Consider the following 16,851-nt stretch of genomic DNA (forward strand, 5'->3'; position numbering starts at 1 on the left):
CATAAATAATCATAATTATGTATTAATATGAAATAAGTTAGTTTTTAAAAACCACAAAGCAGTGATTTCTGAATCATTGCCACCATAAAAATGAATTTGCAAACAACATACTCATTAGATATCCCATGTTCAGCCTACATCCATATTTAGCTAGTCTCATAACTTCCACTCACCTAGATTGCTAATAAAACATATACTTAAGCTAATTCATCAAGTTGCTCTGATCTCCTTGTAGATTAAATTATTCCACTATTGTCAACTTTTTTAAATTCATAATACTAGTAATGACAACTTTCTTTAATTCACAATACTAGTAATGAATAGATAACTTGAGACTTGGATAAATTTTTAATTTCAAACTTAATGCAAAAACTAGTCACTAATTTGTTTACCTCGAAGGTTACTTGGCATTTGAAACTTATATTTGTTAGAGTAAATAATTAATATCTAATTATTTATTCTATTGCTTAAGTTTACTTAGGTCATGCATTTATTTAATATTTCATATTTAATGCATGTAGTGGTTAGTTGTTGACAACACGGGAGTTTGTTCCCTTCTTGTTGTCATCCTTATCTTCTACCTCCTTCCAGCTTGTTCTACAAGCTTCCATGAGCTCTTTATATTCGGGCTCTCTCTCATTGTATCAATCTTCACATCATTTCTTATTGTAAATACATTTCTCATTGTGTTTGCATTCATGGTGTCTCTCATGTCCGTTTAGGGTTTTTGCCCGTGCTCCTTGCTCCTCCCCTTCTATGGCTTCTCTTTGACAGGTTCGCATGCAGGTGATCTTGGCATCTTCAGAGTTGGCTTTCCTCAACTCCAACATGGTATCAGAGCCTTCCTGCTGTAGCTTCGTTGAAGAAATTTTGAAGCCGTGATTTGAAGTCACAAACCCTAGTTTGTTTGTGCATTTTTTCTTCAAATCAGGGGATCAACAAATTTTCAGAGCACTTTGGGCCCGAACGGACATCACCATTGGATCCGGAAGGCCGTTTGCAGTCAGGATTCATATAAAACTTGTCATTTTTGGAGACAGGGCATTTTTGGCAATTTTTTGAGGCCTCCAGGAGTCTGCCGTACGGTCGTACGGACGCAACGACGATTTTTTTTTATAAAAATATATATTTTCGGTAGCGCCGCCGCCACGCCACCGCGGGGCCACCGCCGCGCCACCTGCGCGCAGCCCGCAGCGGCCGCAGCAGGCAGCGCCGCCCGCGCTCCGCCACGGCCCGGCCTCCTCCCGGCCGCCGCCCGTCCGCCACCCTCCACCAGCGGCTCCTCCTTGTCGCCGCCCTGCGGCCACCTCCTCCCGGCTCCGCCGCCCCTGCGGCCGCCTCCGCCCGCCAGCTGTGCAGCCGAGTCAGCGACCATTCAGCCGTTTTCTGCACAGTCAGCACCAGTTTGTGTGTGACACGTGGCAGGCCTGCCACGTGGCACTTTGCCACATGGCCCTGCCACGTCATCATCTGTACTGCCACGTGGAACTCTTTTTTTGCTGCGACGGCCACCAAACCATCAAATTTAATTGGCTGACTTGCTGACGTCAGCGCTGCATCAGCCCTTGCATGCACCTCTCTTGATTTGGTTTTGGACCTACTTGTGGTTTTTTGGCCATAACTCTTGCATACAGAGGTATTTTTCCGATCCGAAAGAAGCGCCGGAAAGCTGGTTCCGAGATGGAGATTTTAGTGTAGGTATTTTTTGGTTTTGATGCATTTTTATTGCTCGTTTTTTCTGTTGAAGTCTGAAGTCCTGTTTTTGACTCCGGCATGCATATCTTTTGCATCCCATGCCTGTTTTTTGAAAACTTTATATTTTTGGAAAGCTGATTCTGTGTACTTTTCAGAAATGTAGTCCTTTTTCTTCGTTTTTGGCCTCTTCTCTTTCTATCATAGTTTTGGCATTTTTTGCTCTATGGTGGATATTTTGAGTGTTTTAGGCCCGAGGATCGTTTTCCTGGCATGGTTTGCTTTCTTTTCGGCTGTACTTTCTTTTGGTTCAGCTCTTTTTCAGTTCTGATCATTGTAGCTATCCTTTTGAAGCACTTTTCTATTTCGCACTGAGATAAACTGTCACTTTTTCATTCTGGGAGTCATGAACGTTGTTTTGAGTCAGCTGTGCATGCACTATTTCATAAAGTACCATGGGGGGGATTATTTGTTTGCTGTTTTAGGCATTCTCCCTTTGTCAAGTGAGTGTCCCTTCCACGAAATTAGCCCATGCAGAGTCAGTTAGACCGTGTCTTATCGGTGTCTGTACCTCTTTCCCTCTCTCCTCGTTCTTGGTTCGTTTGCAGGAGATTTTGGCTCACCTTCTCAGTTGCCTATCATCACACCCCGTCTGCATTAAGGGGGGGTTATGCTGTGTTCTAATGCATCCATGGTTCGATGGTTCGATAGTGTGAACTATGTATTCAGTGGTTGATCCTACATACAAGGCGATTGCAGTGGCTGGCTACCTATGCATTTCGGTGAGATGGATCATCTACCATATAGACATGCTCAGTTCGTGCCTTCTTCTTCCATGGAGGTTTCTTCAGATCAGCAGTTTTGGCAGATTTGCAGCTCTTCATGCTTCAGTGATGCTGCTTCTTCATGATCACTCTTTGTTCCTATTTTAGGGGACAATTTCCCTAGTTGGAGACTTCTTCAGCTCTTCACTGGGTTCTTACCTCTTTTTGGGGGAGGGTTTTTCCCATGTGGTTTTCTCTCTTTCCTCGCTTACAGAGGTTGCATTTTCTTGCATTGTACTTGGGTACCTAAAATGGCCTCGTTGCCGGGACCCATTTTGCATTCATCTTAGTTTTGTGAGCTGAAGGCATTTTCCTAAGTTGCACTTAAGGGGGGGTGTTAGAGTAAATAATTAATATCTAATTATTTATTCTATTGCTTAAGTTTACTTAGGTCATGCATTTATTTAATATTTCATATTAGCATGTAGTGGTTAGTTGTTGACAACACGGGAGTTTATTCCCTTCTTGTTGTCATCCTTATCTTCTACCTCCTTCCAGCTTGTTCTACAAGCTTCCATGAGCTCTTTATATTCGGGCTCTCTCTCATTGTATCAATCTTCACATCATTTCTTATTGTAAATACATTTCTCATTGTGTTTGCATTCATGGTGTCTCTCATGTCCGTTTAGGGTTTTTGCCCGTGCTCCTTGCTCCTCCCCTTCTATGGCTTCTCTTTGACAGGTTCGCATGCAGGTGATCTTGGCGTCTTCGGAGTTGGCTTTCCTCAACTCCAACAATATTTGCTGGTCACATGTCAAATTCCTTGTAGAACAGTGATGCGAGGCAACTTTCCACTCAACGGAACATATTTTCAACATACTGAGGTTTGCTCCACTTCTACTCAAGCAAATTTTCTTTTCCATAATGTATGTACTTAGAAGTAATAGTATTATTTTGTGTCAACACAAGGAGAATGAGTAGTGATAGGAAATATTAATCACCCTACAAATATTACTTAACTAATTAGAAAAATTAAATTTCAAAACATAATAGAAGACTCATTAAACATTCCAACCTTTTGTTTGTTTGGTTTGAGTGGGCTAGAAGGGGTGTTTAATCAATATTAACACTTATTCACCACCACTACTAAATAAGTTCACCAATGTTTATATGAAATTTTGGGATGAGGGGATGTAGTGATACAATCTACAAAAGGTTTCCCAAATTTTGACGAGCTAACTGGCAGGAGCAGCTATTAAATTACTACAAACAAATTAAAAGCTAGGGGCAAAAATGTCAATGTATGTTGGTTAGAATGTGTTTTTCACATGCTATTTTAGCTACAAAACCATGCATTTTATCTTTTAAGATGTCATTTTAGCTACAAAACCATACCATTCAATTCCACTTTAAGGGTCATTGGATGTCAATGAACTAATATACTTTAAATCTTCAAACTCGTCATGAGGAATGGTAGTAAAATAATAGTATCATTTGTAAATGTTTTCCCTAATTCATCAACAATTGTAACTAGTGATAAAAGTTATGCTAGATAGATCTTACTACAGTCCTATTTTGTGCACTAATAGATAGACCTTTAGTTGAGCAACATAGAGCAGTACTATGAAGCTGATCCTTTTCTTGGAGGAGTTCATGTGATTAGTACTTGTTCATATGCAGGGACATTATTGCTGAACAAGAAAACTATGTTTCTGTTAAAATTACAAAAGCTTCCAGGTGCTTTAAAATTGTTATTATTTAAAGTGTAAATTTAGTTTACTTTTATCTTACTCATTTTGAATTGATAATCCCTTTATGTTTTTGTAGGTAATAATGTTTTCTTTGATCATCTTTTTGATATGACATTGAGACTATTTGGACCCACAATACGTAAAAGGTACGTAGATTCATATCATTGCTACATAATTTTTCTTTTCTTTCATTTATTGTACTATATTAAAGTTATTGATCTAACAATCTATTTTTTTTTAAAATGGTGGAATTTACAAGCTATGGAATTAAAAATTTAGCTAATTACATCTTTTGATGAGAAATTTGGAAATAACATTTTTGACACTGGCCTACTTCTAAAAAGAGCATCAAAGCATATAAAGACTGTGAGGGATCAATATAGAAGGTGTTTTAAGGAGAACCCAAAGTAAGACCATCCTCTTATGATTCCACCAATGGAGTGGAATGAAACAATAGAAGATGCAAAGGAGAAAAGGCTAAGTGAAAATAGAGTAAATGAAGCAGCACAACGCAAAAAAAGGTATGTCATGATAGTATTAAGTACATTGTAATCATGCACTAATTAGTGATATTTGTAAATATATAATCTAAGATGTTTGAAATTGTTCGTAGATTACAAGACACATCCATGGCTACAAAAGCGAGACTACAAAAGGTTGGCCAACACAAACTTGGCTCTAGTGGCTATATGAATCTCCAGTCTTGACTTGTAAGTAGGAGCAATTAAATTTTATCTTAATTTTTTTATATAATGTTGCAAACAATTTTGTTTAATGAAACCATACATGGAAAACTGATGATATTAAGAAAAAAGTATAGGGCACATAATTCAATGTGGAGGTCACAGATGAAGATAGAAAAATTGCCTTGAAGGAAAGCTATAAAGTCATGGCTGCACACCTACACAAAGAATCTAAAAGCCTTGCCCAAGAATCTAGTGCACCAAATGGTATCTCATAGGTAAATTGTTCAGATGAAAAGTAAATGAAATTGAATAGTTGAGAAGATTCTTTTTTGCTATTAGTTTTGAACGTAAATTGACTGGATAACAACGTGCTTAACATTTTACTATAACCTTCATATCCTATCACAGAACCTACTTGTGACGAAAGCCATGATGTGCATTATAGTGGTGGAGGTATTAATTTGCTATTGGAAATTAATTATGCAATTATGAATACAATTTAACATCTTCAATTGCAATTTGACATGTATCCTTTTTAAAAATATTTTAGAGCATGTTGAACATCATGGTGAAGGAGTGGAGCATGTTCCAAGTGTTCAACATGTTGATGTGGTAGCAGATCAGACTGTTAATGTACATGATGTGGCATTGTCAGGTAAGAAAAATGCATGTTATGTTGTACTAGTACTTAATTATAGACTTGTAACAGTTAAAAAAAGAAAAAGAGTATGCCAATTTATCCCATTTACTTGTTCTTGCAACAAAGCCCCCTTTAGTGTAGCAACCTCCTGCTCCTCCAAACAGAAGGGGCCATCGTAATTTAACATTACATGTGCTAGAAGAGGAGGAGAATGAGGAAGATATGGATGTTCCTATGAGAGTTTTTCTTAAGAGAGCTAAGAAAAATAAAAAGAAGAAATGATGTTTTAAAAATGCTCTTTGATAAACCTTGTTGGATAATGAACGAACTTTGTTTTAAGTAATTATCTATGAATGATGCATATTATTATTGATTTTTATTTTATGTTAATGAATATTGTTATGTGTTGATAAATTCTTGATTAGTATTGTGTATTAATGAATTTTATATCATATTAATGAATGTTATGTGATTGTACTGATTGAATGTTATAATTCATAAATGGATGAATGAATGAATGAAGTATGTAATTAGATGATAATGGGTAATTTAGATTGATGTTGGGGTGGGGGGGGGGGCGTGGTGAGGCTAGTTGAGCTTCCAGCTTCACGTGATTGGCCTTGTTAAGTAGAGAATATTATAGTATTCTTGAAACCAAGTGAAGCTCAAACTAACATACCAAAGAATCGCAAAACTACAAAGGCCTTGTGCCAAGTCTTTGTTTTGGTGCTGTATGGACTGCCCCTTACCTTGTCTTCTATATTTTTATGAATTCAATCTTGGAAAATGGTGCAATGGTCTATACAAGAGAATAAGAAATAAGTTATGTGACCAAGCATTATCCCCCTCCAACAACCAACACTTTATTCTCCCATCCTAAACTAAATGAAAAAAGGAAATAAATAATTGGAATAAAAAGATTAAAGTTTAGATATGAGTTTGAAACATGTGTAATCCCTATGAAAAATTAGTCATGATATTACTTGTTGGATTTGATTGTAGAATAGATGTGGCATGCTGAGTTTGAACCTAGACTTGGAGTCAACACCTTGATTTGGCAGACACTTGGAAGATTGAAGAAGCCTTGAAATATAGAGGATTTTTAGTGAAATAAATGCTTTTTCTGTGCACACTTCTAATCACTTTTAAAACAAAAAAAAGTGGAGAATTACATGCTACCTTGATCACACACAAGCATATATCAGACAATTGTGTACAAAAGTAGATTTGAACTGATGGAAAGCTATTCTATAAAATATTACTATTAAACATTCTCAAATATTAAATATTACTATAAAAAATTTAGGAAATAAAAAGTGGCTGATTTTCAATTATGAGATGGCCTAAAAGTGATTTTATTTTTTGTTTTCTAGAACTAGAGTGGGGTTTTCTTGGCAGTAACCCAAGGAGGGTTGAGTGCATTTGTACCAAATATCTTAAGGTAGGTCTCTTCTTGAGTGTTGGGGATGTCAAACTTAGGGCCAAAACCTGCCACATTGTGATCAAGTAGTGCCCTTTAGGACCGATTATTGAGGAGGGTAGGACCTCCTCTTCTGGCACTAGTTGACCAAGGGGGACATTCCTAAGGTGTACTACAATAAATTTGATTACAATGACTAAGCACTTACCATGACACAAACCCTACTCATTGTGGAGTGCACCTTTATAATCATCATTTCCTACTTTTCACACCCAATTACACAAAGGGAATAACTAGCTGTTTGAAATGTCTTTTAATATAACCACTTTTGTTGATTCATGCATTGATATGCCTAGAACTACTAAAACACAAAGCATGCAATGTTTTAAGATTGATTGGTCTAGTGTGTTGTGAGATGATCCCATTGCCATTAAGTAATACCAGCTAAAGTTGTCAAAAGCCTAGATTGTTTAGAATCATGCCTGTGTTTATTCAAAAAATCCCCTTTTCTAAGAGATACCTGTCCAAGCTCCAAAAAAATACTACCTTTCAAATTGTAAGAGCTCAAGTTTAGGCTTATCAAGGTCGAGAAAGTGGTGATTTTCTCACTAATGAAAATCTAAATCTTTAAATCTTGACTCCCAAGATCAAAGAACGTTATAACAAGAGAAGAGCTATCTTTATTAGTGCCATACATTCCATGTAGAAGGAGCACATGGATCTCCATTACATCACATTCAATCAGGATTTTGAAAAGATTCTTTCAATGCTTTCATAGGTAAAACTTTTGATGTTTCAGTTGTGAAATCCATTGGAATCAATGCATAGTTCTCAAGACCACCGATTATTGGAGTTCTAATAAGAGGTGCTAAAATTATGCTCATTGTTGGTTTGGTAAAGTTGTGAGCAGTTTGTTGTAAATGAAATGCAGTGAAGCTTCCTACTCCCCTAAAGATATCTATCTGGTGTAAATTGATGCCATTGAAAATAATGTCAAACACTTGCTTCCCAACAATAGTAATACTTGAATCAATTTCTGCAAGGTGAGAAACCAAAGCCTATAGTGCAACCTTGTATCAACATACTCATAGACTACATTAGAAGTCAATGTAAGAGGAGTTTAATACAAATGAGCTAAGAAATAATCATGAGGTTGATTTGTACTCTTTATTAGATTTTGGGTCGACAACGCCTTGCTCCCATTGAGGCTATTAACACCATTGATGTTCAATTACCAGGCACACCCAAAATTATTTGTATCATTCTTAAAGCTAGGACCAAGAGCCACATATTAGGTGGCAACAATTCACCGAGATTACATGCTTACCAATTGAGGGTGAAGCATAAGACAATGAAGTTACCTAATGATTTCAAATGATCCAACGATAGGGGCATATGTAGCAATGCTATATAGGCAAACTGTAACTTCACCATCTTTTGCAGAAGTGAAATGATTTGAATAATCAACAAACTTAGTAGTTTCATCTAACCAGGGTGATCTCTGATTGAAGAAGACTTCCCTTATGGAGTGCACATGGCTTATATCAGATTGAATTAATAGATAATGTGGCAATTAGCAGTCCATGCCCATGACTTAACAATCTTTGATGAATTTAAGTGCAATTTATCTCTTCCTCATGAATGCAAAAACTTGTACTTTAAACTAGCAGTTGTAGTTCTCCATCCTTTCCACAGTGGATGACTATTCATGAGAAGAAGCTAGTGATATATTAAAATTTTAAGAAAAGTTGGGCAATGTTTCTTCTCAATTAATATGGAGGATGAAGGTAGTTGAAGTTGGGTCAACATTGGATTCCTTTTGTGGTTTGAGGTCTTCCAAATAGGTTGTGTATGTTGTAGTCTCGCCTATCTATAATTGATGCCTTACAATTTTTCTCTATTAATGCTAGCAGCTATTATGCTTGGACTATATTGATTTTGAATATAATTTCATGATTGTAGATATGAATCAATCTTAATTATTATTTTCACAATTTTCCCATGCAGTGTTGAACTTAGTAGTTTTTTGGGCTAATTTATTGCCCCACATTTGGTAATCATTTTTTTCCTTTCATGGATTTGTCTGATTAACATTTATTTCAATATAAAATTTCCTTCCATAAATAATTACTATATGCTTATTTGATCAAGAGGCTTAGAATTATTGCAAATCAATTTTTGTAAGGTCTTTGAATAATGTAAAGCTATGCGTGGTCTCTTCTTCTTGTTAAATTCAACACTTTTAAAATGCTATTTCCAGTGTTGGACTTACCAAAGAGAACTAAGATACATGTTCTTGTTTGGGTTAGTTTGGAGGCATTTTCATTCAGCCTATAATGCCATTTCTAAAATCTTACCACCTGAAAATTAAATCCCAAGAGGTTATGCACATATTGCATAGAGATTTTGTATTCTTTGGTTTGTGTATGGTATTTTGTTAAGGAAAATGTTATTGATCTCTAATTTATAGTTGGAAGCAACTATGAAGTGGGAAGTTAAGTCCCAGAGCCTTCCTTGCATTGCATTTCAAAAGAAATTTTATCTTTTCATTTCCCATTTTAACTTAAAAATCTTGTAGAAAGATCCAGAATTCACAAAGGCTATTCTCGGGGATAACTTAGATGCTTTTCAAAACATTCTTAGAAGAAACCATCAAGAAAGGTTGCAACAACAACACATACAACAGGAAGAAGTAGTAAGTGAATTTTTTATTCTTTATTGACCTTGCACATTCTATTTATGGTTTTGAACTTCTAGTCTGTGCTTGTCTAAATGAAGGTTTTCTCAATGGAAAAATTAATTCTTTGCTTGCTTTGGCATTTAGATTTTCTATGGTAGTGCTTATTGTGCTTAATGAATTCATTTCAAGTTTTCATGTATTCTTGTAGATGAATTAAATAAGTGATGTTGTTGCTTAAATAGGATATTGATTGTTTGTTTCTTTTTTTGTTGAAGAATTTGTTTTACCATGAAAAATCCTCTTTTGATTTTGATATTTACTTAGAATGTGTAGCAGTTTGTAATCAATACTTATATTAATTCTAACCTTCAACTTGAGACATACAAAGTTTTTCTTGTTTAAGGTGCTGCCTCTTTTTTCTTTTCTAATTCTATAAGGGCTTTGTATGTGGTAGGCACTTCTTAGTACTGATCCTTTTGATATTGATGCACAATGGAAGATTGAAGAAATGATTGGACAAGTATGAATAATTTGATCACAGTGAAGATTATAGAAGAGTCATAGAAGCATAAACTATATATTTTGTTATATATGGCTAGTATGCAATCATAAATAGCATGTTGAATACATTATAGATAATAGTGGGAGTTAAATGGTTGTTTTAGTTAATTTACCTTACTGAAATGTATATGCATCCTTAAAGGAAAATGAACAGACCACAATGATCTAACTGAAGTACTAATTTCTAGGAGCTTCAGGTGCTGCCTGTATTTAATGTTTGAAATCTGGCCATTTTTACTGGACCCAATAGGACCTCAAATGTTAGTCTAGAGGAGAGGCCTAAAATTCACAATGTGTGATTAAAAATTATAAAATTCCCTATAGGTAGACATTTCTTAAGGAAAGGTAGTACAAATTATATGCATATTTATTCGTAGCTTCTTTAGAAGACCTTGGATAAGTATTTCTACGTAATTGAATCATTTCCATGATCATCTTCTGATGTTTTCTACAAATGAAATTTTTATTGATAAATAATGATCTTTGTTGTATAATTGATTTGATCATCTATTTTAGAGTTTGTATTGCAAATATATCACTGAAAGTCCTACTTTTTTCTAAAGCATTGTGAAATTACAAATCAAGATAGTTTGAGAATATATCCTAATAATAAAATGACTAGCATCAAAGAAATGATGCATCTTTAATATAATTTTGGTTCAAAAGTGTAATGTATTTCATACCTTTTGTCAAATCTAGTGGTTGACTTATTTTAAAAGCATCAATTTGTGTCTCTAATCCATTGTTGATCTTTCTTCAACATTTATTTTCTTTAAGAAATCATGCAATGCTACCCCTAATTGCCAGACATTGAAGAATTGCCCAGTCCATAGCCCTTAAATAAAAAATGTTGACCAAGTTGAGATTAGAAACCTTATTCGACACACTTTCACATTTTTTCTGCTTCGGCTTCTACATCAACACTCACATAGGGGATAGGAGCCCACAAAAATGATGAAGATTGTCTGTCTGTGGTGTAAGTTAATCACTGAGGAGGAGTTCTTAAACCATATTGTGTGATCAAAAAATATGAAGTGCCTCACACCCTTGTAAGTATTTCAATATTCTTAGCTTCTTTGAGGCATTCTATAAAACAATTCACATGCCTTACCTATGATTTGACATTTTGCATGCATCCTGCACTCTCTCATTTGGCTGATGATGGATTACATAGAGTGATGTGAAATGATGATGCTAAAAAACACACACAATCAAATCCAAAACAAACTTGCATTACAAATGGATTGTGGAAATCTAATATTGTTAATTTCGCATGCATGTCTACCAGGACAATCACAACTTAAACATATATATAATAGATTATATATATTTTTAAGTTATGGTTGTCCTAGTAGACATGCATGTTATTATATATATGTTAAAGTTGTGACTGTCCTGGTAGACATGCATGCAAAATTAACAATATTAGATTTTCACAATCCATTTGTAATGCAAGTTCATTTTGGATTTGATTGTGTGTGTTTTTTAGCATCATCATTTCAGATCACTCTCTATAATCCATCATCAAGATGAGAGAGTTTACGATGCATGCAAAATGTCAAATCATAGGTAAGGCATGTGAACTATTTTATAGAATGCCTCAAAATTTTTTTTGGACTAAGCATTAGTCAAAATTTTGACCAATGCTTGGCAGTTTCCTACCAAGGATTGGTCTTGGAAGTTTTCAACCAACTTTTGACCAATTCTTGGAAGTTTTTGACCAAGCATTGGTCAAAATGTTGACCAATGCCTAAAAGTCTTCTACCAAGCATTGGTCAAAATTTTGACCAATGCCTGGTAGTTTTCAACCAAGCATTGGTTGAAATTTTGACCAATGCCTGGTAGAAATTGCACTAGGGCTTTGGAAAGTTTTTGACCAACTAGTAAGTTGGTCAAAATTTTGACAAGAGAAACTTTGATCAATTGGTTGGTCCAAATTCTGACCAACCTGAGTCAAAATTTTTACCAATATTGGTTGAAAAATGGGGTCAAATGTAAAATGAGAGGCAAAAAAGACAAGTAGGAAACCTACTATGTAAGTGGGCAATTGTCATTGCATGAGCCAACTCTAAGGTTACCCTAGCAACCTCTGTGGACTTTGAACCCCTAGTGTCTCTATGTGGCATCAATATCCTTTCGCACAAACAAGACATGCTAAAGAAGCAAGATTGCAACCAAGCATCCTCTCTACTCCCATCCTAGCCTGTACTAGCACTCAAGGCATAGGCGAGGAAAAACATTTGACTCTTATTAATTCATTTTACTCCCATTTAATGAAATGTTATCACTTATTAAAACAATTTACAATGGGTTACCTAGGAAACCTCTTTAGGGATCTGACCTAATTGCAAGCCACTTCCCAATATACACATAGATTACCTATCCTAAGCTCATGAAAAGTACAACTAATAAAATAAAAATTTTCACCTCAGTCCTTTACAAGCAACTAGAAATCACCTACAGATAAAACATAGTATTCACCTCAATCCTTTACAAGCAACTGGAAAATACCTAAAAATAAATCACAATAATCACATCAATCCTATACAAGCAATTAGAAAATACCAGAAGATAACTAATAAAAATCTCAAAAGTTACAACAAGAAAGTCACAATAATCACCTCAATTCTATACAAGAAACTAGAAAGCACTAACAAGCACCAATTAAAACTCATCATAGAAACACGTGAATACATCACCATGGTTAGGTGTAAAGATCATATACATAACATCATCAAATAACAAAAATCCCCAAGACTCTGGTAAACATCCTGACTGGTCAACATACTAAGTCAAACCCACAACGAAAACCAAAACAAATGTTCATCACAACAAGTGCAGTTTTATAATTTTGTTTGGTTTTTAAAACATAAGATTTTGTTTGAACAATAGGGTTCAAGTTTTTCATACTTCATTTAAGAAAAATATACCCCTAAAAGTTTATTTACAAAAGTTACAAATTTCCCCTTAATAGATAAATGATTATTTAATTAAATCAATATTAGTTTAAAAAAATTAAAATAATACAATTATACCTTGTTTATTTAAATAAAAACTCAATTTCCAAATCTCATAATAATTATACTAATTTTTTATAATTATAAATATTATTAAAATCAAACAATAACTTAAATTAATATCAAGCACTAACCAAACATCCTCTCTACTCCCATCCTAGCTTGTACTAGCACTTAAGGCATGGGCGAGGAAAAAAAATGATTCTTATTAATTCATTTTACTCTCATTTAATGAAATGTTATCACTTATTAAAACAACTTAAAATGGGTTATCTAGGCAACCTCTTTAGGGCTCCAACCTCCATTGCAAGCCACTTCCCATTGTACACATAGATTACCTACCCTAAGCTCACGAAAAGTACAACTAATAAAATAATAAATTTTACCTCAGTCATTTATAAGCAATTGGAAAACACCTATCGATAAAATACAATATTCACCTCAATCCTTTAGAAGCAATTGGAAAGCACCTAAAAATAAATCACAATAATCACCTTAGTCCTATACAAGTAACTGGAAAGCACTAGAAGATAACTGATCAGAAACTCAAAGGTTACAACAAGAAAGTCACAATAATCACCTTTGTTCTATACAAGCAACTGGAAAGCACTATCAAGCACTAGTCAAAACTCATCATAGAAACACGTGAATACTTTACCATGCTCAGGTATAAAAGATCATATACATAACATCATCAAAAAACAAAGTTCCCCAAGCCTCTGGTAAACATTCTGACTGGTCAACATACTAAGTCAAACCCGCAACCCAAAACAAAACAAACATTCATCACAACAAGTGTAGTTTTATAATTTTGTTTGGTTTTGAAAACATAAGCTTTTGTTTAAACAATAGGGTTCAAGTTTTTTGTACTTCATTTAAGAAAAATATATCCCTAAAAGTCCATTTACAAAAGTTACAAATTTCTCCTTAACAGATAAATGATTATTTAATTAAATCAATATTATATTTAAAAAAATAAATAATACAATTATACCTTGTTCATTTAAATCAAAACTCAATTTCTAAATCTCATAATAATTATACGAATTCATATATATATATATATAATTAAATAATAACTTAAATTAATATAATAATAATTATTAAATCATTAATAAAATAATACTAACATTATTTAATAATAATAATAATCAATTTAATAATATAATAAAAGTTATTAATAATTAATAATAATATTTAACATTAAACATATTAATAAATATTCAATATTACATACATTATAAATCTTTATCTAACAAAATTTAATAATAAAAAAGAAAACAAAAAAAAATGAAACTCACATTTTAGGCCCCTTGACCTTGCTTCTATCAGTAGCGCTCACTGCTTGGGTAGCTTTGGCTGCTGCAATAGCTACGCGCCGACGACCATAGTAGCATGGGAAGGGTAGACGAGGATGTCACGACCCTGATTCTCTCTTTCATTTTTAATTTTTTTAATAAATAAAAATTACAGCTTACACCCCCCATAAAAAATAATATTCCTCAATTTCCAGAATATAATATGTGATAAAAATTATCACAATAAAATTAGTTACTGCGGTAATTTTTATTAATACATTTTTTATATAAAAAATTACATAATATATCTAATAAGAAAAATATGAACAACCAATTGAATTTTGTATATCAAATTTAACCCTATCTAAATTGTAATCAATAAAATTATGAATTGTAAAATTTACCAAACAAGGGTTCCAATCTTTAATTCATTTACAAATGTTCTCAAAACGAAGAACAATAAATTCAAAAACAATGGTTTCAACCCAATTAAATTCTGAATACAGATCCACAAACACAAAGAAGACAAATTAATTTTAAAAGAATGAATTACTACACAAAACTTCAACAAGATTTGACCTAGATCTGATGCTAACGACCAAATGCACAAAGCTTGCAAGAAAATTTCCTTTTTCTTTCGAAACCCTCTTCCTGGAAGTTAGCTCCTCGAAACTATGTGTGGAGAAATGAATTCTAATTTCTTAATAAAGAGCTTTCTCCCTTTAGGGTTTCAGTTATGAAACCACACGAACCTTTTTCTTAATTGTTCTATTTTTTTTAAATTTCATGTGCAACCTTTTTGCAATTTAATTAATATAAACTTTATTAAATTAATTCTCTCTCTCTCTCTCTCACACACACACACACACACACACGCACACACACACACACGCACACACACACACACACACACACACACACACACACACACACACACACACACACACACACACACACACACACACACACAAAATTACAATATGCCTTTAATAAAATATTTATTAATTTAACTAATAATCATATTTAGAGTTTATTATAAAAATAAAACTCCTAAATAAATTATTAGTAAATTAAATAAATATAATTATGCCAAAATTAGAACTTTAGTTATATCTTTAAAATTTAATTCTTTTATTTAATTAATTTCTCAATTAATTAAATATAATTAAATATTGATTTTTCTTTATAAAAATTTCATTAAATTAAATCGTTAAATTATCTTTTAATTTGATTTAATTATAATTGAAAATCACAATAGACCCACAAAATTAAATATGAAAAACCAATGTGAAGAACAAAGTACTAGATCAAACTCAAGGGTCAAAATCACGAATTCACGTCAGTTGATGAATTTGGAATGGTAAAACTCAGATACTTTGTCCTACTTTCTAGAATAATTGGTTTAAGGTTAGGATTTGGACTCAAGAACTATCTCTCCTCTTTTACCATTGAGATATTGTGATAGGGCACACTCATCTTGGCAATTTAGGGAAGTTGATGCCTAGTACTTGCAATCTATATAAAATCTAAGCATGTACATACATATAATCTAAACTAAATAGGCAATGGTGGGAAGTGGTATGTCATGTAGATCCTGAATAGATGGTGACTATGACTCCCTCCCTCAACCACATAAAACATCAAACGTAAAGTAAAACATACAAGTACACCATACACATGTAAGTATGGAGTAAGTAAATCATATAACTACATATAAATCATCCATCTATCTATCATCATGAAATAATTGAAATCACTATATGAACATACATGCATCATCATCAAAAGAATAACCATGAACACATGAAATAAATGAGTATCAAGTAGCTCATCAAATATATCGATTGAATATGAAATAACATCTAAATCAAATCGGGTAACCAAGTACCACAATCATAAAACATAACCATAAAATAGGCCTAAAAGAATATGAAAATCCAACATGAAAGGAAAATGTGGGGTAGGCATTACATCCACCCCCTCGACTTATGCTTACTCCTAGAAGCCTACAAGAAGGATAAAAACTCTAGCACTCACTTTGCAGGTTCCATTAGACCCTTTCTCCCTGTAAGAGGGTAAGACTCCACTAAAAACACCCTCTGTGATCTACCCATATCTCTAATTGTGGGTTCTAAAGTTGTAGGTCTCTTATCTGAGAACTATGATTTCTATTAAAGATAATGGGATGACTTGTGTCTACATTATCTGCCTAAAAAACATTCTCCATCAAAATTCCTCTACACTCTAGATGCACTAGACTGCTGAAAACTACTCCCACTAGAAAAATAATAAGTACTCTATTATGGCTGGTCATATTGGTTGTGCTGAGAATTTGAAGAAAC

General features: G+C 33.8%; 1 pseudogene; it reads right to left on the bottom strand.

The window, feature by feature from the left end:
- Positions 1–1,375: 1,375 nt before the first annotated feature.
- LOC149579822 (receptor-like protein 4) lies at positions 1,376–16,623 on the bottom strand (annotated as a pseudogene).
- Positions 16,624–16,851: the final 228 nt, after the last annotated feature.

The sequence above is a fragment of the Cupressus sempervirens genome, chromosome 1, assembly GCF_028749045.1.
Source record: "Cupressus sempervirens isolate cs-2001-9-10 chromosome 1, ASM2874904v1, whole genome shotgun sequence".
In the NCBI taxonomy this organism is placed as follows: Eukaryota; Viridiplantae; Streptophyta; class Pinopsida; order Cupressales; family Cupressaceae; genus Cupressus; species Cupressus sempervirens.